Genomic DNA, 22,812 nt, shown 5'->3' with positions numbered 1-22,812 from the left:
AGTCGTATCGGAATAAACAAAAGCGAGTATGGAACAGTAAACTGCTTTCACAAAAGGCAAAAGAAGATGTGGAAAGGCATACAAAATGGTCGAGTGGTTTGGGTCGATACACTATCAATCACATGTTTGTGTGATCAAACCCGGTAGCAAGTTGTTTCTTTTTTAAGTGTCTTCCTATTTTCATCCGGAGGCTGAAAATATTTCTTTGAGTAGCTCATTGAAAACTTCTTTTGTTTCAAATTCGATTAGAACGGAACATTATATGAATTGCAAATCTAAAATCCATAGCTGAAGAAAGATTAAGTATACTCACTACTCCATTATTATCCTCTGATTTGTAACAAAAAACTATTTATAAACAGTGGTGATTTCAGAAAATTATCCTCGGGGGGAATTTCAATATGCGGATGGAGGGCAAACATTGGTAGTCCACACTGAGCACGATCAAATATATGGTCCTGAAGCGGAAATTTCTTAGCTCGAGAGGGGTCTCAAATTCTCCCTCAGATCACGTACTGAAAGCATCATTGCTTAAAAGCTTTTCGTAACAAATATAATATTACACTTGTTTCTCGTTCTACATTTTGAATTGGTAAAATCGTAACTTATAGAGAATTATAATTAAAGCATAAAAATTACAATACTAATCATGTATAAATTATCCTGTAAGTTACCAACTTTGGGTCAGATTCAAAGTCAAATATTTGTTTTTGGATTGCACTTAGAAGTAAGTCCTCTCTATATAATCCTGATTGGAAAGCCATGTTTAACTCTCATTTTCTCCTTTAGCCTAACCGGCATAAACGTGGGACGTAAAACTCAAAAATTTTTAACTCTCATTAATTAATCAAAATTTATACGAATATTTTTTATTTTACTATTTTTACTATTCAATATTATATACACTTCATTTCCAAAATCAATATATCGAAAATGTATATTGTACGATTGCAGACTCGCAAATAAATGATTATCTATATATATAAAAGAGAACGCACAAAATCCTTTGTCCGCTCATCACGCTAATACGGCTGAACCGATTTCTTTCATTTTTGGGGGGTTGTTAGGATTTGGACCCTAGATGGTTTTTATCATATCACTTTAATTTTCAATTACCAGTGTCTTGAGATAATTGACCAATCAGGTGTCAATACGTACAAAAAATCCTTTGTCCGCTCATCACGCTAATACGGCTGAACCGATTTCTTTCATTTTTGGGGGGTTGTTAGGATGTGGACCCTAGATGGTTTTTATCATATCACTTTAATTTTCAATTACCAGTGTCTTGAGATAATTGACCATTCAGGTGTCCATACGTACAAATCCTTTGTTATTAGTTCATCATAGGTATAAAAATAAACGTATTTATATGCAACCCGCATGACCCTGTGACTCGGCGGGTTAACATAACTGACAGGCGCTATAAATCACTTGAAAGCGAAAAAGTAAAAATTATCTAAGTAACAAAGTTTATTGCGTTCCGGGATGACCGCAGCGAAGCGGGGCGGGTTGGGGTGACCGCAGCGAAGCGGGGTGGGTTAACATAAATGACAGGCGATATAATGTTAACATTTACTGCAATCTTCTATGGTTTTTATCATATCACTTGAAAGCGAAAAAGTAAAAATTATCTAAGTAACAACGTTTATTGCGTTCCGGGGTGACCGCAGCGAAGCGGGGTGAACGCTGCTAGTTTATCATATATATTGGTCTCTATTCGAAATTCTATTTAATCGAATCCGACAAGAACACAGACAGACACATCGAGAACAGGTGAAAAAAGAGATATAAAAAAGCGTTGTACCCTTCGGAGACCCGAACTAAGTTCGAATGGTGCTTTATAAGCCGAACGCCTTAGACCACTTTTTTTTTTTTTTTAATTCTTTATTCAAGAAAAGTGCAATTACATACTTAAACACATACTTAAGCTAAAAGAAAACAGAAAACAAATTTTGAACGTTAATAAATGGCGTTTACATAATTAGCAAAATATTTCCGTTGTTGCTGAGATGTAAAAAATGACAGACGAGAGATTAAAAGTTTTAGATACAGATCAGTATTTCCTTTGATATCGTCCTCAAGTATTAAAGCTGCAGTAGTTATCGTTAACCAGATAATAATATTGTGCTTTGGTTGCGGAAAATGTTTATATTCAGGACGCAGCAACATGCTCGTAACAGTGACATATTTTGGATGCAAACGGAGAATGCGGCTTACAAGAGAACAATATTTGGACCAGATCACTTTGCTTTCATGACACCCTGAAAGACGGTGTTCAGGTGTATCCTCAGTAGGGCAACGGGCACAATACATAGTACTACTTAGTCCAATTTTATATCTACGTACATTTGTAACAATTAAATTGTGTACAAGAAGAAACCAAAGCGATTTAAGACTAAAAGAAAGAAATTTCGCCGTAATATTGGTCCAAATTTGCGACCATTGAACAGTCGGAAATTGCTGCTGTATTTTAGGAACATATCGAATATTACTATGATAATAACAATATAATTGTTTAACAGTATACGTTTCAATATTCTCATGACTGATTAGAGCATAACTTATATCAAGAATAGCATTAGTAAGGTGTGGGTACATATGAGACCAAGGTAGAACACTGACTGGCGAATCTAAAGATACATAAAAAAGACAAGCAGCTGTGATTGAAGAATCATACACACAAAGTAAAACACATGTACGGTGTAATAATAAGCTGCGGCATTGTTGGCGAATATTTAAAATACGTAAACCTCCATGAGCAAGAGGCTCATAGATAGTTGGACGAGCAACTCTGAAGATTTGTTTATGCCACAGAAAGTATAATGCGTGGCTGGTGATTTTACTTTCATATTTGACCGGTAATGGGAAAATTTGAGCAAGAAACCAGAGTTGAGAAAATGCAAATACATATAAGAAAATAAGCACGACCATATAATGTAAGGTCTCGCAACTTATTAGCATATAAAGTAGAAATTATTTTAGCCGTGACTTGCGAATAATTATAATCTATGGTTTCTTTTATTGTGCGTCGCCAGTGAACTCCTAAAAGTTTAAAACCATCAACAAGAGTAAAAGATGTGTGATAAAATTGCTCAGCCTCAGAGTGAAAACAAAAAAGTTTACTTTTGTGGTAATTAACAACAGCACCCGAAATACTTGCAAATTTATTAAGCTCCGTCTGAACCACCTGTAAATCTGCAGGGGAATTAAGTATGACATGGACATCATCAATGTATGCTTGAATGCAGATGGCCCTTGTTTCAATACGGACACCAGGCAAAAGATTATTAAGTTTGTATACTAAGGGTGCAATAGCTAAACTGTATAAAATGGAACTTAAGGGGGATCCCTGGGGGAGACCTCTGTTCACAACCAAATGTTTAGATAAAATACCATTACAATGTATTTGAAGTAAGCGATCGGAAGAAAGCGCTTTTATCATAGAAATAAAATGAGATCCGATACCATAAGACGGCAGTAATTGATATAAATAATCGAGATGGAGATGATCAAAAGCTTGTGTCATATCGACTGAGAGTAATGCAGTGGTAGAACCTTGAACATTACTAAAATAAGCAATAGTGTCCCTGATATTACTTAAGGCGACATACAAGGGAGGGCAAGAGCCATGACCAAACTGAAATGGAGACAATAAACGGTGTAAGACGTGCCTCAGTCTATTTGCAAGAAGACGTGCAAGAATCTTGTAGTCAGAATTAAGTAATGTAATAGGACGGTAATCGTGAATGCGAGTAGAATGGGCATGTTTAGGAACTAATACCAAAAAGCCTTTTTTCATGTGCCGAGTCAAGTGAGGCCGACTCCAAAATTCATTAAACATTTGAGTGAGGAATGGTAACATCAAATCAGTAAACATTAAGTACATTTCATTGGGTATCATATCAGGACCTGCTGACTTTTGTCGTTTAGCCATAAGAATGGCATTTTTAACTTCGTGTTCTGTAAATGGTGCATCCAGAGTTTCACGATCGGCAGCCTCCAAGCTAGGAAGCATATCAAAAAAGGGGGAAGAGGAAGTATTTATGGGAGATACATTTGTATATAAACTGGTATAATACTTATGAAAACATGGCACCACCTGATTACCCTGATGCACAGTGTTAGTCTGATCTACTAATTTACTTATCAGTTTACGTTGACCGCGTTTGCGCTTTTTACAAATTTGCTGAAGTGCCGCATCCTCCGTTGCATTACAACTTTCCGTTTTACTTCCGACGAAAAAACCTTTTGTGCGCTTCCGATACAATGATATCAGTAACGCTTTAATTTCTTTGACCTTGACAAACACAGAAGGAGGCATAGGTCCAGGATATGCAGAGTAATAGTCATGTAGTAAACGAGTATAATAATTAAACTGGGTATGATAAGCATGCCAACGCTCCTTACTATAATGTCTACATACAGATCTTAAAGCTGGTTTAATATAAAGTTCCCAACGAGTAAGCAAGGATGAACGTCCACTAGAATTGGAAAATTGGCGCCATTTAGTGAGAAGGCGTTGTTGCAACTCAGGGTCCGTTAACAGAGATGTATTCATATGCCATACCGGAGAACACTGATAAAATTTTTGAACAGGCAACTTCAATGTTAACAATACAGCACAGTGATCAGTGAACGAAGCAGGATAAAGTTGTATATCCAGCACACAAGGAATTAAGGATTTAGATATGTAAAATCTGTCTAACCGACTAGAACTGTGGCTAGTAAAGAATGTATGTCCTAGTTCCGTAGGCTTATAATAATTCCAAACATCGATAAGGTTAAACGAAGTGACTACCTGTTGTAGGGTAGACGAAAAGTTGCGTCCTGGATGATGATCTTGCGCAAGAAGAGAACAATTGAAATCCCCTGCGCAGATAATAGGAGCGGTACTATCATGTAAAGCGACTGCAAGGTCAGTAGCAAAAAAAATGCTCTCTGTCAGCTTTGTGATTACTTCCAGAATGAGCATAAACGTCAGCAAGGTGACAGTGTTCTAATTTTGCTGTTAATAGTCTACCTTCCGGATGTAAAAATAAATTATCAATTGCCAAATCTGCCCTATAAATGAGACCAGTTCCGGTACCAGAAGGAGTATCATTAGCAACATAGGTATATTGATGCGGTAAATGAAGAGTAGAAAAGTTTACTTCTTGTAAAAACACTACGTCAAGAGAATGGACCAAAATAAAATCCACTAATGCAGCTTTTCTAACCACGGAAGACAAACCATTCACATTAATTGTAGCAAAATTCACTGAAAACATGGAGAAATAATCATACGGAAACGGTAACAAACACAATGGAAACCCTATAAAAAGGGACCATAAAAGTAAAAAACGGATCGGGAGGAGATTCATTATAAAAACAAGACAATATCCAATATACACTAGGCACTGTAGTTTTCAATTTACACAAGATCGGCGAGTTCACTGAGAAGCACTGACATCCTCGGGAGCACTGATATCATCTTTTAATTGAACGGTTTGAGAAAAGAGTAACTTACCAAGTTCATGTCGCTTCTTACGTTTTCGACGTCCTCGTTCTGGAGATGCAGAAGACGAACGGTTGACTTCCGTGGTAGTAGGTGCGGTTGAAACGCTGTCCAGCACCATAGGGTCGTAGTGGTAGAAACAGGATGAACGTCAGAAGTAGTCGTACTCTTGGTAGATGAAGCATTCAAACATGTCACAGGAGTATCCACAGGGGTCTCAACAGTGGGAGGCAGTGAAACTGGTACCGGAGAGCCGGGCAAGTCTTCTACTACGATATTGGGACTGTTGCTGCGACTGCAAAATACAGGATCCGGTGGGGAACATTTGGCACTAGAAGGTTCAGCTTCAAAAAACGACTCAGCACTAGGTAGAAGTTTAGAACAGTTAGGAACTACTGTTGAAAAAGGCACTTCCCCAGTTACAGCGGGGGTGGGGGCTGGCACAGAAGAAACACATTCAACACTGGTATTAGCGGGAGGGTCTGAAGGAGGTTTCGGTTGCAATACAGGAAAAATACTGTAATTTGTAAGGTCGGGCGCACTGTCAAGTTGTAAGGGGGGAGGGGGTCCCCTCAGTATTGTACGGACACCTGGAGCCACTGACGTTGACGTATGCCCATGAGGCTGAACTGGCTTGGCCTGGCGATGAGGGCAGGAGGAAACGAGGTGATTTTCACTATCACACCGAGCACACGTTTTAGATTGCCCAAAATAGGTAACCCAAAGCCGTAAATTACATATGGCCACATAGGAAGGAATGTTCCGTTTTAAAATCATTTTTAGGAGTTTCCGACCAGTCCGTACAGGATACTAATGACCTTTGGTGTATTTCTCTTCGTCCATAGAAATAATTTCGCCATATTGTCCCAGCACTTGCTTTATTTGAGCATCCGAAATTTCCATAGGAACTGTATGAATTTTCACCAATTTGAACATGTGAGAAGCAGATTCTAAAGGCAGTTCATAAGTACTTTCAGCGTCAGTATAGGACACAACACCATTACGATCCATGAGGAACCGATCACACAAGTCCGCATTAGAAAGTTTAATAAAAAGAAACTTACGAGCAAAATCAAATTCTATGCTCAAAACATCACTTAATGCAAAGTTAAATTCATTGTGTATCCATTCATGTAAGTAAATAGAATTAGGAACATTTACTACACTCTGGAAGTTAATACGAATCGTATTAAGACGTAAGGAAGCCATTATTCACTGAATAATCACAATTAATAAACTTAGCGTTCCAAGAAAAAAAAGAAAAAAAACAATGCAATTCAATTCAATTGCACAGTCAGCAAACACAACACCAAACGAGGGCAAAAACTGCTAAGCAAACAGACACCACCCTCCACCAAACTCCAAGCACTCAACTCGTACAGACACAACACAGTTCACGATGTGAACTGCACGAAGGTCACGGACGAACTATCACTCGGCTATGGTAACAACTACTGATTGAAGCAAAGGCTTCGAGTAGTAGTTCTTATTACAGAATAACATTTTCTATTGCCTAAAATTTAAACCTAATTTACTTTGATATAATATATCTATTAATTTGTTTCATGAACACGTTTTCGTTACTTTGATGAATGATGTATGTTGTTGATATAGATTCTATTACACGTTCTTTCGTAAATATTATAGAAAGTATCAGGGTTATTTATGATCTTTTATGGAAATTGACTGGCACATGCGCAGTACACAGACAGTTCAATTGGAAGGCGAAGAAGGAAACGCTAACACACTGTTAGAATGTTTCCCTCGCAAGCAGTAGTTCCCAACCGAGGGTCGGCGGGACGCACTTCCTCCTCCTGGGGTGGCGTGAAGGGTTTACGAAGTCCCTTCGTTGTGTTATATTTCTTGAATGATTATGCACAATATCCAGTCACATCTTCTACACATTTGGAAGTGATAAATCGTAGTATAAATAAACCGTCCTCCACAAACAGTAATTGTTGCCTCTCCAAGATTATAAACTGAAACACTTTTTATTTCAATAGAATATAAAAGTTTCAATGGGAGGGGTTAAAACACCCTCAACCCCCTGGGTCTTCGATATGTCACCGCCTAAACTGTAACTTTCAAGTTAGAATCGAAAAATGGAGACATGTGACCTACTAAATATATTTTAGTTCATTATACATTTTCATAAATAAAATATCCACAATTACAATGACAGTAAATGCTAAGTAATTATTAAATATCTTTGTACTTTCATTTTCCCTCTTTCTTCTCAACTAAGCTTGAAAATGTAAAAATGGGAGGTTAAGAATTTCAAATATTACGTATATTTTAGCGTATTACGAAATTGTATTTAATAGAATCCGGCAGGAACACAAACAGAAACGTCAAGAAAAGGTAAAACCAAATTGTGCTGTGGTGGGATTCGAACTACTCTTGAATGGTGCCTCACAATCTCTAGCCGAACGCCTTAGTCCACTTTTTTTTTTAATTCCTGACTTATTTTCTACTCCAACCACTTTTCAGGACTACTACACGACAGGGACACGAACACAGAAACATCGAGGACAGTTAAAATTCCACCCTTGCTACTATAGAGGGACTCGAACCCCCAATGGGCTTCACCTCACGATAATCAGCCTAACGCCTCAGACCGCTCGGCTACACCCACCGGCTAGTCCACTCGGCTAATGTGACAAGTTGAAAATATAGTAAGCGTGTTTCATGTTCAATCTTTTGTTACAGTATGAAATTTATTTTGTATTCTCTGAAGTTTAAGCCTATTTTGGCCTGATGTAATAGTCTGTTGAAATTGTTTTATGTTTACGGTATTCTTTACTTTGACGAATGATGTTGTTAATATAGGTTCTATTACGTATTCGTTCATAAATATTACAGCAATTGTCAGGATTATTTATGATCTTTCATGAAAATTGACTGGTGCATGCACAGTAGAAACAGAAAGATGCACTTTACCGACATTTGTCATACACGCCAGAACGCAAATTTCTAACAGGTTCTCAAAATGCCTCGCTCTAAAGGTTGTGGAGAACTGTCTGTTGCTGAGAGAAGAAATCATAGGCCGAGAAAAATGGGACAAACTGTGCCTCAGATTTCTAGAGATCTGGGATGTGACAAGAAAACGGTCAAGAAATGGGTTCAGCGACATGAAGAAGGTGGTGAATGGTTCAGGTCTCGGTCAAGAAGTGGAAGGCCAAAAGTGACAACTGCAGCTCAAGATCAAGCTTTAGTTACATAAGTAATCAACAGACCTCTACGCCACACGTCAATCCTCTTGGACAGAGCCAGAGAATATAGTTGTTCACACGAAACTATAAGAAGATTATTGGGGCTTGTCTACACTGTTCAAGACCCGCTAGGAAGACTCTCCTGACTGAAACTCACAAGGCCAGACGAATGGAATGGGCACAGAATAACATAACCCAACCTCAGTCATATTGGGACTTAGTCATCTGGACCGACGAGAAGCCTTTCAAGTCTAACCAACAAGGCAGAGTTGTATTGTATAGACCGCGCGGAACCAGGTATGCTGAACAAGATATTATCAGAACTTCTTGTTCAGGACGAATATCAGCACACTTTTGGGGATACATGACGGCTGCTGGTCCTGGAGATTTGGTTGTGGTGCCTGAGAGAATGAACAGCAGTGTTTACATTAATATTCTCGAAAATACATTGTTACCGTCCTTAGAAAGAAACTTCCCCGAACAGGAAGAATATATATTTATGCATGACAACAGTACTGCTCACACTTCCCGGCAAACACGAGAGTGGCTAAGTGAACATCCAGAGTTAATTTGCATTGAGTGGCCCCCTCTATCCCCAGATTTGAACAGAATTGAACATCTGTGGGCCTACATGGTGCAAGAATGGGAAGAGAGACGTGAAGACAGACACCAAACGTTTCTTCAAAATCATGTTATGGAACTGTGACAACATTTTCGTGACACACAGTCGTATTGCTCGAGACTTGTACCTAGTATCCCCTCCAGACTTCAAGAAGTTATTGACTCTGGAGATGACTACACGAAGTACTAGTGTGTTATTTTTTGTGTAAACATTTATTTAAGTTTCATTTATTTATGATATTTTTTCAAGAGCAATACTTTCGTTCTTCATTCTTTTCCTTTGCTTGTTTACTTATTAGTTCGTTAAAACGTAAAGGAAGAGTAGTATATCTTCAAAAAGTATTTGTGAATTTACTTTGAACGTTTCTAAGAATGCATTTACTTTTTTTTCTTACTCTATGTCATGCCCAATATTACTTTCATTTCAGTTAATTAATAACTTTATTTCACATCTCGGTTAAAAGTATTATTGTCTTCTTAACGATGTTTTTCCTTTTGATTGTGTAATTTCTAGTTTCATTGAATTATCTCAATTCGAATGAATAAATCACATTTTGTTTATTGTCCCTTCCTTAGCTAAGTTCGAATTCAAGAACAATGTGGTGTAATTTACGTTCTTTATTCTTCATATTGTGCACTAATGACAACATTAAATATTTTTCATGAGTCCAGTTGATTAGTGAGAACTAGGACAAACATTAACCTGGTGATTTTTTACGCAATGACAAGCGTAAAATACATTTTAGCTGTTCTTTATACTTCACAGCGATGAAACATTCTAACAGTGTGTTAGCGTTTCCTTCTTCACCTTCCAATTGAACTGTCTGTGTACTGCGCATGCGCCAGTCAATTTCCATAAAAGATCATAAATAACCCTACTTTCTATATACTTTCTATAATATTTACGAAAGAACGTGTAATAGAATCTATAGCAACAACATACATCATTCATCAAAGTAACGAAAACGTGTTCATGAAACAAATTAATAGATATATTATATCAAAGTAAATTAGGTTTAAAATTTAGGCAATAGAAAAATGTTATTCTGTAACAAGAACTACTATTCGAAGCCTTTGCTAAATCAGTAGTTGTTACCATAGCCGAATGGTCTAAGGCGTTCGGCTTATAAAACACCATTCGAACTTAGTTCGAGTCTTCGCCGGGTACAACGCTTTTTTTATATCTCTTTTTTCACCTGTTCTCGATGTTTCTGTCTGTAAATCTTTGAAATGAAATGAAATCTTTGAGTTTTACGTCCCACGATTATGCCGGTTAGGCTAAAGGAGACGGTGATGATGAGTGATGAATGAAATGGTGGAATGAAGAAAGTGGGAGGAAACGGGAGAACCCCGAGAAAACCCACGCACACGGTGTTTGTCCACCACAAAGTTCACTTGGCGGGGGCTGGGATCGAACCCGGGACCCCAAGCACCAGAGGTGAACGCTCTACCACCGAGCCACCGCGGCCCCATGTTTCTGTCTGTGTTCTTGTCGGATTCGATTAAATAGAATTTCGAATAGAGACCAATATATATGATAAATAATCATTTATTTGCGAGTCTGCACTCGTACAATATGCTTTTTTGATATTTTGATTTTGGAAATGAAGTGTATATAATATTGAATAGTAAAAATAGTAAAATAAAAAAATATTCGTATAAATATTGGTTAATTAATGAGAGTTAAACATGGCTTTCCAATCAGGATTATATAGAAAGGACTTACTTCTAAGTGCAATCCGAAAACAAATATTTGAGTTTTAATCTGACCCAAAGTTGGTAACTTACAGGATAATTTATACATGATTAGTATTGTAATTTTTATGCTTTAATTATAATCCTCTATAAGTTACGATTTTACCAATTCAATATGTAGAACGAGAAACAAGTGTAATATTGTACTTGTTACGAAAAGCTTTTAAGCAATGATGCTTTCAGTACGTGATCTGAGGGAGAATTTGAGACCCCTCTCGAGCTAAGAAATTTCCGCTTCAGGACCATATATTCGATCGTGCTCAATGTGGACTACCAATGTTTGCCCTCCACCCGAATATTGAAATTCCCCCCGAGGATAATTTTCTGAAGTCACCACTGTTTATAAATAGATTTTCGTTACAAATCAGAGGATAATAATGGAGTAGTGAGTATACTTAATCTTTTTTCAGCTATGGATTTTAGATTTGCAATTCATATAATGTTCCGTTCTAATCGAATTTGAAACAAAAGAAGTTTTCAATGAGTTACTCAAAGAAATATTTTCAGCCTCCGGATGAAAATAGGAAGACACTTAAAAAAGAAACAACTTGCTACCGGGTTTGAACACACAAACATGTGATTGATAGTGTATCGACCCAAACCACTTTTTTTTTTTAAATATATTTTTTGAACTGTAATAACTAGTACATTGCAAACACTGATGTTACTTTACAGCAGACCAGTATACTATGGAAGCTTACAAGATCACTTTGAGGAAAGTAGCAAACACAGATGTTTCATGCAGATTGATCATAGGAAAAGTCTGATGAGCATATTTTAAGTATAAATAATATTCCTCCACTGTACACTTCGGCGTAGAGGACATAGTATAATAGATAGTATGCCCAATAAGCCAATTAACGGCATTGAGTTTTGGATTGGGATACCACACATAATCCGGAAAGGAAAATATACGGCGGTCAAAATAGTTAGCTGGTTTACAACAGATCACTGCAAGTAATCCACATAAAGAGGTCCAGATGCGAGTCGTATCAGTGCACTCAGACACACGATGCAAAAGAGTATCCAGTCTATCGCAGTGCACACAATTAGGAGATTCAGAACGACGAATAGTATGAAGTCGTTCATTGGTAGGGTGTAAGTCATGAATAAAGTTCAACCAAACACTACGAATGTCCGAAGATAAAATTTTGTTGTGCACATTTCGCCAGATCACATGCCAGTCATAGGTGGGAAACTTATGACAAATTCGGGGTACAGGATGACACATAACACTGTTGATTAAAGCGCCATACAACATTTTAGTGGACATGGTGCAAGCCTCAGGTACAGAGATGGAGTGGGTAAGTGGGTCGGTGGGTAAGTGGGTCAAGTGGATCAAGTTTTCTGGGTGGGTCAGTGGGTCGTGGGTCAACAGCATGTGACCCACTGTGACCCACCACCCATCGTGACCCACTGCGATCCACCGTGACCCACTGTGACCCACCCCCACCGTGACCCACTGCGACCCACCACCCACCGTGACCCACTGTGACCCACCACCCACCGTGACCCACTGCGACCCACCGACTCAGTCAGACCTACCGACTCACTCTGTTTACTGCATTGTAGACAGTATCTTCTGAAACTGGTACATTTGTCTGCGTTTTACTTTCAAGACCTTCATTTCCCTTCCTTTTCCATTTGTTTCCGTCTACTTACCTGACGTGAGTAGGCTATATCTAAGTGAAAAAAGAACTTCACGCACTTTTGGATTTGATATTTGTAATTGTAATAATAGCAATAGGACTTATACTACTGCTTGGCTTTCGAGGTCTGTCAGTTTTTAGAGAAGCTAACTACTGGAAAAATACATTTTTGAATCACAGTAATATATAAATTATTATTAAAAAATTGAATGTAACTATGTGTGCCGGATCATAACGGCCAAATTACAAAGTCAAATGAAATGACTTTTGGTATATAGTTAGGCCTTAATAAAAAGTGGGATGTTCTATTGCTTACATTATAATACACATCCCAAAGAGGTAGTGAGGATACGAATTTTTGTGGGGAAAAAAATGAGTACCGTATATCGCAAGCCGTTAAACTTACGAAGCTGAAGTTTAGTGTATTAACTCTTTATTTAAAAAAAAAAAAAAAAAAAACAGAATCTGTCCTAGCATTTTTTAAAAATTCTCCTTAATGGGGGGGGGGGCACTTTCTATATTTGGAAAATTGGAAGTGAGTTGGTTTGTAAAAATAATCAAAAACGATCGATATTAGTTGAGAAAAAATTCAGAAACAAAAAATACAGTGCTTCGCTTCATATATCCATTGCTTTCTACTATAATAATTGCTGAAACTTATGTTTATTATATGGAGCGCTTACAGCACAGGGTAATCAATCCATAAAGTTGTGAGAAAAATAGACATAAAATTTGTACTGTAAGCTTAAGTACAAGGAAATTGTAGTTTGGATTGTATGCATAATTATATGGAAAATTTTACACTTTTTTTCCTTTACATTGGTCTACTTACCTTGATTTGGGACTTTCAAATTTCATCCCTTTTTCCACTGAAAAGTATCTATAATTCAACAAGGAAATAATTATACTATGGTAATTTAATTGAAATTCATCGTAATTTGGCCCATGTGGTAATTGAAGGGGTAGAAGGGGGGAATTCCCAGACACCTCTGAACACTTCTCTGAAACCTCGTTTCCTTTTGCCTTCTAGGGAAGAGGGAAGTTGGTAATGACATCAAACTTTCATGTGTAATTACAAAAACTAAATTTATAAACGAATAGACATCAAACTTTCATGTGCAATTACAAAAACTAAATTTATAAACGAATAAGATATCAGTTTATCAGGTTTTAATTGATAATTTATGCACAAGATTTCCTATCGAAGATGTGGTAAATGAAGTGTCTGTTTTCCATGAGTCGACATTGCCAACTGACATGGTCGATATGGAAGAGATGTTTTGTGGTGATAGAGAGGTGATACTTCTTGCGGAGTATTTCAAAACTGACCGAGAAAAATCGTTTTCAGATTTAAGTCTAACAAGCATTTTGTCGAGTATTACCAATTTCCACGACTGATTGCGAACGGGGATTTCCCCTTATGAATTTACAGATGACTGACATTAGAATTTTCATTGTGTAATACTATACTGTTTTCAATCATTACGCAGGAAATTAAGCTGATCCGAGGTCTACCAGCTTCTGGTAGAGATGGCAAGGAATGCACTTTTCCTGTGAATGTACTTCATGTCTTAGAGCAATTAATTTGGTGGGTACCATAAACGTATGACCCCATGAATACCATCACTCTCCTCCAAAATACAAACCTCAAACCTTGTGAACGAAGTCCTTGCCTCTTAGACTTCACGACTACCGAGATTGGCAGTCAACTAGTTTTTAGTATTCAGATACAAACCACTTCATATTTTTACATGATGTTCTAATAATAATAATAATAATAATAATAATAATAATAATAATAATAATAATAATAATAATAATAATAGTGTTGTAGTAGTATCATTGATAATAATTATATTGTCTATGTAGGATACTTGAAGAGAGTATTTAGAACTACACACAGGATTTGGCTCGTTTTGGCTCGACTCGACTCGAAACAAATTCGAGTCGAGTTAGAGGAAAGTTTTCGAGTCGAGTTCCCGAGTCGAACTGAAAGATGTACGTTTCGAGTCTTGTCGAGTTTCAAAGAAAACTCGCTCGTACCCATCCCTAGTGTTTTTTCAACTTTGTACCTAATTTTTAATAAGTCTCTTCTTTCTTTTTCATAAACTAGAAGGTAAATTACTTTGAATAAATATTCATAATAATTGCAATTATGCATATTTGCAACTTAAATTTAACGTGGTGCTTTAGTGATTACACAAATTACAATTATGAGCACACTTTATGGAGATACTCTTACAGACAGTACCCGAGTACCTTTATACGCTATGGAAAACTGATTTTTCAAGTCTTTTAGAGAAAAATACTGTGAACTGAGAAATCATAGCCTTTTCCATATTGTACAGGGTTATTTTCCTGCGAATAGAAGTTTCTTCTAGAATGCGTTGAGAAATTAACACTCGCAAGAATACTCTCTTAGGCACACAATAATTTCCCCCCACCTCGAAGTGCTTCAATTTCCTCACTGACAACAACTTCACCATATTATATCGTAAAGGTCAGATCCACCTTTATTGTAATAGAGTGGTGCTTGAGCGATTGACCGTAGAAATTCAAACTCCGATTAGTGACAATTTCACAGTCTTGTTTTAAAGTGTAAACTCTTTAGTCAGTAGAAGAGGCCGTGGATCATGTGTAAGAGTTGATGACGAGATTTTGGTGAGTCAGAATAGGTTACAGTGGATTAGAGTGGTTGATGGTGGGTGGTGGGTCATGGTGGGTCACGGTGGGTGGTGGGTCATGGTGGGTCAGAGTGGGTCATGGTGGGTGGTGGGTCAGTGGGTCGTGGATCACGATGGGTGGTGGGTCAGTGGGTCGTGGGTCAAGTTTTCATTGACCCACGCCAACTCTGCTCAGGTAACGGTGGGACATATATCCATGCGGAAATGAGTTCCCGTACATAATGCAGGGCAATGAGGAAAAAAGCGAATGTATGGCGGATTATTTTCAGTTAATGAAACAGTCCAGCACGGTATCCATTGAGATGTGTGTGAGTCAGAATCAAGAAATAACTTCAATCCATTACGCATATAAAGAGCTTTGCATTTTTGTCTCTCATTAGTAACTTGTAATCCGCCTGTAAAATATGAGCAATAGGTAATATTTCGTGGGAGTCGAAAATAAAATCCATTCCACAGAAACCATCCTATGAGAGAGTCAATTTTCCTTGCATAACACTCAGGCAGAGGAATGATCTCAGCTGCATACCACACTTTAGAAAGAATGTAAGTATTAACAAACCAGGTTCGTTGGATCAAATTCTAGCTCCCACCTTTATTGTCTGCACTAAGTAGGCGTAAGTTCTGAAGAATAGGGTCCCAAATTATATCTGTCAGCACGTCAGTTCGAACTGTAAAGGTAATACAAAGTATTTTGACGTGGTCATTTATCAAATACTGGTGGTCAATAGAAAAGGGTGGCGTGACCATGGAAGCATTATATAACAGAAACGACGATTTATTCACATTGATTTTTTCACCACTCACCTTCACGAAAGTCTGTAGACACTGTTCAATATGCGCAAACTGTTCGTTCGTAGTGAAAAGGAGTGTCACATCATCAGCGAAAGCATATTTTGAAAATCATGATTCACTGATGAGGGGAGCGACATTAGATGGTAGAACAGAGGTTCAAGCGCCAAACTAAATAAATATACAGATAAAGCACATCCTTGTCTTATTCCACGACTCATGGGAAAGGGAGCTGTAAGGTGGCCATTTATTTGCACACGGGAAGTGGCTGAAGAATACAGCGCATGAATCAAGGCAATAAATGAATCAGGAAACTTGTAGGCTCGTAGAACAGTGTAGAGATAGTCGTGGGATAAAAAGTCAAAAGCATTTTGGAAGTCCACTGATAATAAACATGCAGGTATGCGCTTAAATTTAAAATATTCAGTGATGTCACGGATCTTGCTAAGAGCAGAAAACACATTCTTGGTGGGATGAATTGCTGCCTGGAAATCACTAATAATCTCGTGACAAACAAGTTTCAACCGTCGTACTAAAACTTTAGAAAAAAGTTTCATGTCAGTATTGAGTAATGTTATAGGACGGTAGTTCTGTATGGTCACCGGACAGTTCGTTTTAGGTATGAGAACAATGACACCTTGATTATTAATGAAATTGCGATGTCTTAAGAGCTCATTAAAAAGGTGGCATAACTCCGCTCCAACAATATCCCAATAGGAGATATAGAATTCAGAAATTAGTCCATCTGGACCGGGACTCTTGCGGTCTTTACATGTACTCAATGCTTCTCGGACTTCCGTCGGAGTAATGTCCCCCATTAATTGTTGGTGTACGTCGGGAGACAGTTGGGGCATTGTCTCCGGGAAATATGTCTCTAGTGCAGTAGCATTGATTAAACCAGTACGATATAAGGAAGAAAAATGTTCATACACATGAGTCTTAAGATCATTAAGATCCTTAACTTCGCCAGCACCATCCATCGTAATAGCTTCAATATAGTTCTGTTGACGTCGCTTCTGCGATTGAATATAGTGGTAAAAGGAGATGCGTTCAGATTTACAAAATGAGGCAGATGTGGAAGCCGTCTGATACCGTTCAAGAGCCCGAAGTTGTATGCGTGTAATCTGCGCTTTAACCCTATGAATATGACTGAGATTTTGAGGGCTGCTGGGTTGAGACCAAAGATCGTTTAAGACAGCGTAGTAATATTCTAATGTCTGATGAGTCTCGCGCTTAATTTCTTTTCCGTACCATTGCATAAAACGTTTTATGTTGGGTTTAACGTAAGAAGTCCACCATTCCGAAATAGTTGAAAAGTATCGTCGTTGACGTACCCAAAATAGCCAACGTTGACAAAATCATTCCTAATGGTAGCTGGATGGAGAAGTTGAGCATTTAATTTCCAGTAACTTCTATCATGCGTATGCGAGACACCTGTCGGAATTTTAAGAACACAATAAACCGCTGCATGGTCGCTAAATGAAACTGGACATATGTCCGTTTCAATTATATATGAACACTGAGAAGACGTTATGTACCACCTATTTAACCTGGACTTCATATGACTATTCTTAAAAGTAAATTTAGGCACCCTCCAATGATTCCATCACACATCCTTGAGCCGCAACTATTGGATAAGGCGGGTAAAAGTGACACTAGGGTGGAAGATGCCAGTGGTATCGATTTTTCGTTCCAGTACATTAAAGTCACCAGCCAGAATAATAGGATCACAATTATCTGGTAAAATCTGCACAATTTCCTCGTTATAAAAATGATCACGAGAACGCCTGTCAACTGTTCCAGAAATACCATATACGTTCACAATATTAAATCCATCACAAAATAAACTGATACCACGGCCAGAGGGAAATCGCTTGATGCGTTCTACGACAATACTCTTTTTGATTAAGATAGCAGTACCCCGATTGTTGGGTCCGATATTCACAATTGCATTGTATATACATTGACAGAAATTCAAAACATTCAAAGCGGACCTCTTGCAGAAGAATGATGTCGTAACCACTTTGCATAACAAAAGTTTTTAAACTATTTTATTTCGCTAGATGGTGAATGCCAGCGATATTGATTGTACATAGACGGCGCGCCTTAGGTCTAGTAGGAGACGGAGAACCTGCCATCATGTTAATAAATATATAAAATAAGAAAGCAATCTGAAAAAATAACACCAAAAACTGGATAAGTTGTTCAAAAATACATCTCACTATAGCGGGGGGAGGGGAGAAATATTGCATCCATCTGAAACACAATCTCCACCACTCTTCCTGAAGTTTGAAAAGAAAGAAAAAAAAAACAAATAGAAACAATCCGATAAACATCACGTGAGAACTGTACTGCAGGGAAAGCAGAAAATAAAATATATGGCATAAGAACCCGAAGGCACGTGAACGGTGCTGACGAGAAGCTATACACAAGAACTTACGAAGCAGTAGGTTCTGTTTCACCACTATTCTCACGAGACTCGCGGGTAGCAGAGAAGTTACAAACCATGTCAGAGTCAAGGTCACCACCGCCGCTATGTGTTTCCGGGTCACTCACACTATCTTGGATTGCTTGGCTAACACTGTCTGTTTTAGTTGAGAGCACTTTTCGTTTTTTTTTACGTAACGATCGCCGTAGTTGATTTCCATGAGCACTAGTAAAGGGCAAAGTAGATTCAGATGCATTTTCAAGAGTTGTGGCTGATTTCTTAGTAAGCTGAACATGAGAGGTAGACAATGGGACATCATCCTGCAAAGTTGCCAGATTGGGAGGGGCAGTTTGTAGCACGGAGTTGGTCGAGGGGCACTGAATCGGGTCAACACAATCTTGTAAGGCCGTAGTACTTGGCTCAGGTTCTGTTATGACATCATGACATAAAGTAGGAAATTCTATAGGATCATGCACCAAAGGAGGGGGAGCTCGAGACACATCACGAACACTCGTGGAAACACTGGGGCGTAAAGAAGGAGACAGTGAGTTTAACGAGTAATGCGGGGTTTTCGGGAGATTACCAGTTGATAAAGCTGTCATACTAAGGTCGTCCTGTTTGTGCTGAGGACGAGGTAACTGACGAGGTGGTACCTTGCATTGGGAAACAAGATGATCCGTGCTCAAACAGCGGAAACAAGTATAAAGCTGTCCAGGATATACAATTGAAGCCTTATAACCCATGAAGTGGTGTTTAGAGGGTATTTGTTTCGGAAATTCTATATAAACTGCGCGAACACCATTCAACACAGGGTATTTTAAGTGAGTGCCCCACTTTTCATGTACTATTTGTTTAATTTCACCATATTCACGCAAGGTATCACGTACTACATCATCACTAAGTTCACACGGTAATTCAAAAATACGGACTTTAGTGTAGTTAGTAGTAGCATCCAATATATTCACCACAGAGGAAACACCAGTCGAATGACGGAAGGGAACAGAGTCTGGCAAAGTACGTAAAGCTTGTTCAAAATTCAGAGCTGTATCCAGTTTAACATATACACAGAAGTCTTCATTGTGTAATTGAATTGCAATCACTTTGTTCATCAGATCGGAAAAATTTTCACTTAACCATATGTGTATTTCAGCCGGTGACGGTCGTAATTGTCTGAAATTCTTGTCAAACTCAAATTTTAATGTATTTTGTCGAATGGTATTCATAACGTAGTATTACTTGACACAATTTCCAGTAATTAACACCACTATACAGTAATAAGCCCAGGACAAAAAAGCTAAAGAAAAAAACAAAGGAAACGCAGAATATGCTTTCACGGAGCGCTCAAAAACACCTCCAGACACCATGAGAACTCACACTGAACTGTGTCCACTCGACCATTTTGTATGCCTTTCCACATCTTCTTTTGCCTTTTGTGAAAGCAGTTTACTGTTCCATACTCGCTTTTGTTTATTCCGATACGACTATGAGTTCTCAGTAAATATTTGTACGTTACAGCTCTTGCAATGTATAAAAGTGTTTTTAGAATAAATCACAATCGATATTATGTCCTAATAACATACGTAAAACAGGTTGAATTCATGAAATGATTGAGGTTGGAGTGAGCGTAAATGTTTTCATAGTTAGGAGCCTGGATATGCAAACCAGCTTAACGTGGGGATTTAATATTGTGAAATTTGGTACCAACGAAACAATCAAATAAAGTTCGTGTCCATACGAATCACTTTCGATCACCGCGATACATAGGATTGTTTCAGTTTACGTTCTGAAAGGCAGGTTACGAACAAATTATAGGCCTATAACTTTTGAATCACTTGTCGAATTTGCTTTTTGCTTTAGTTCTGCGAACTGTCCTCTTGACGGATGCAACACAATTGTACATATAAAATATTCATTGTACAAGGGAGTATTTTGCCTGCGTTATTTTCTTCATAAAACAGAAGAACAACAGTGATCAATTTTCATCTCTAACCTATGATTATTGTGAACAACGTAATGACTAATTATATCTAACAAACCCGTTAGTTATTGCGAAACACTTTTTTCTGTTATTTGCGATAGCTTTCAATTCGTATGTCAATATTCGTTACTAATTATGTTGTACTTAATGCGTATAAATGCGTATATCCTCATTTTTTCATATAAACTTCCAAGTTGAATATCTCGAACCGCTCTCAACCGTACAGGAATTTTATTAGCTTGTTATAATCAGCATAAATTGGGACTTCAAATGGCATGCTTCGTTTCTCTGCAGGCGAGTGCTTTCTCCTGAAATTCCCTTGTGAGGTACAGCCAGCAGTGCTTTTTTGATGGAACTTTCAAGAGCTGCTCGAAACAATTTGCACAGCTGTACACAGTTCATACTGACATAGGGAGTTCAAGTGAGAATACATAAATCGTACCAATTTTGTACGCACCGCTCCCTGACAAAATTGAAAGTACACTCATGTCCAAAATTATTGTCGCATATCTATAACTGTCTTCTTGTAAGAATATAATTTGATAATTTTGCAGAGTACTTTTAATACTTATATTGGCTTAAGTTTAGAGTTGCCCCTCCAGTCTGAAGGTGCCCTTGGACTTTGCAACATACAAAAAACAGTGCTTAAAGTATTAAAAATTGTTACATTTCACTTAACTTTAGTACTCCGTGGGCTTCAGAAAAATTTAAAAGGTTTTCTTCATTATTTTTGAGCATCCGTTACACCTGTTCGCCATATTCGCCATATTTTACAACTACCATGCTGCTGAAACCTTCCGCGAATGCTTCCGCATCCGGCAAATAGTACTAACTTTCACATATCTTTTCTCATAATAAACATAACTCTCATGCCGAACTTACATTCCTAAACATCAAGTAAAAACTTCAAATTATCATTCCTTACCTCATTTCTCCTGTAAATTTTCCTGATTTTTATAAAAAGCGGAGGGGTAACTCTAAACTTAACCCCTTATATTATGCGTATAATCAGGAAATTTATATTTGTGATAAATTTCATAGGAAAAGAATTATAAATACGAAAATCATAATGAGTAAAATAAAATGTAACTAAATGGACAAGAAAATTTTATTTTCGTTTTATTGTTCTTATTTACTGCTGTTTTGACATGAAATTTACCACATACTTGTCTTTGCCGATTATACACATACTAACATTATAAGAAATACCGGGCGAATTCGTTATCAAATTATATTACTAGAACAACATATTTATAATTATGTGACAATAATTTTGGACATGAGTGTACATACAGAGTGTACATACCTGTTTACCTTTGTTGGGTGTTGGTCTGAACAACACGATCCTAAGGATCATCTAGTTTCTTTCATGCTTCTTGGCGTCCGGTAATGTTATGTCTAGCAACTTTCTCTCAGGCTCGTGGCAGTCAGCACGCCATCGTGGCAGTCAGCACCTTGATATTGGCAATTAGCGCCAGTCGTGGCAATCAGCACCAATAATTTTCTGTGGCAGTCAGCACCCGTGGCAGTCAGCACCCCACCGTAAAAACAACAACCGGTAACAACTGTGAAAGTGTCACGCCACGCCACTGATTAGAACTCAAAATTCTTTACTCTTTTAGCCCTCTGAGCTTCACTGAACAGAATTTTTCTTTGAACTGAAATAATCTGATTAACATAAATACAGGGCCTCTACAGGAAAAGCCAATATCTGTACAACTCACATTACGTCACACTGTCCTTTAAAAGAAAGTTATATTTGTTTACCCTTGTAACGAATTTTACAACGAACTTTTGACTGGATATTTTTTTTTTAAATCTATGACATGAATAAATCATGTTATCTTTAGTATTTATATCAAATGTGTGGCATACATTTTGTAGTAGACATGACGTCTTTATTTGGCACCTCATGAATTCCATAAAATTTAAGTTATTATGTCTAGTATATTGATCCAGACCATCTAGTTATACTTGAAACTTATATATATTACTGTGATATTTGTAATTTCACATTTTCGGTTCTGAGGTTATCAATTTTTCCTATATATGTTTTTCCTATATTGCAAGACTTGTAAGCCCTAATATTGTGTCACTGTGAAGTATGCTCAGACCTACTTTTACGAAGCCAATGAATTTCAGTTATTAAATACGAATTGTCTTTTTATCAAATATCACAATCTTTTAGTAACGTACTCAAAT

At 37.6% G+C, this 22,812-nt stretch overlaps 1 protein-coding gene across 1 annotated transcript in view; it reads left to right on the top strand.

Annotated features, from left to right (window-relative positions):
* The window catches only part of LOC145661049 (vesicular acetylcholine transporter-like), a 2,637,391-nt gene that overhangs the window by 1,582,263 nt on the left and 1,032,316 nt on the right, over positions 1 to 22,812 (top strand). The gene's annotated exons all lie outside the window — the stretch shown is intronic.

This window comes from Thermobia domestica, chromosome 1 (genome assembly GCF_964235325.1).
Source record: "Thermobia domestica chromosome 1, izTheDome1.hap1.1, whole genome shotgun sequence".
Classification (NCBI taxonomy): domain Eukaryota; kingdom Metazoa; phylum Arthropoda; class Insecta; order Zygentoma; family Lepismatidae; genus Thermobia; species Thermobia domestica.
Note: the sequence above shows the minus strand (reverse complement) of the source record. Positions and strands in the feature narration are given on the sequence as shown.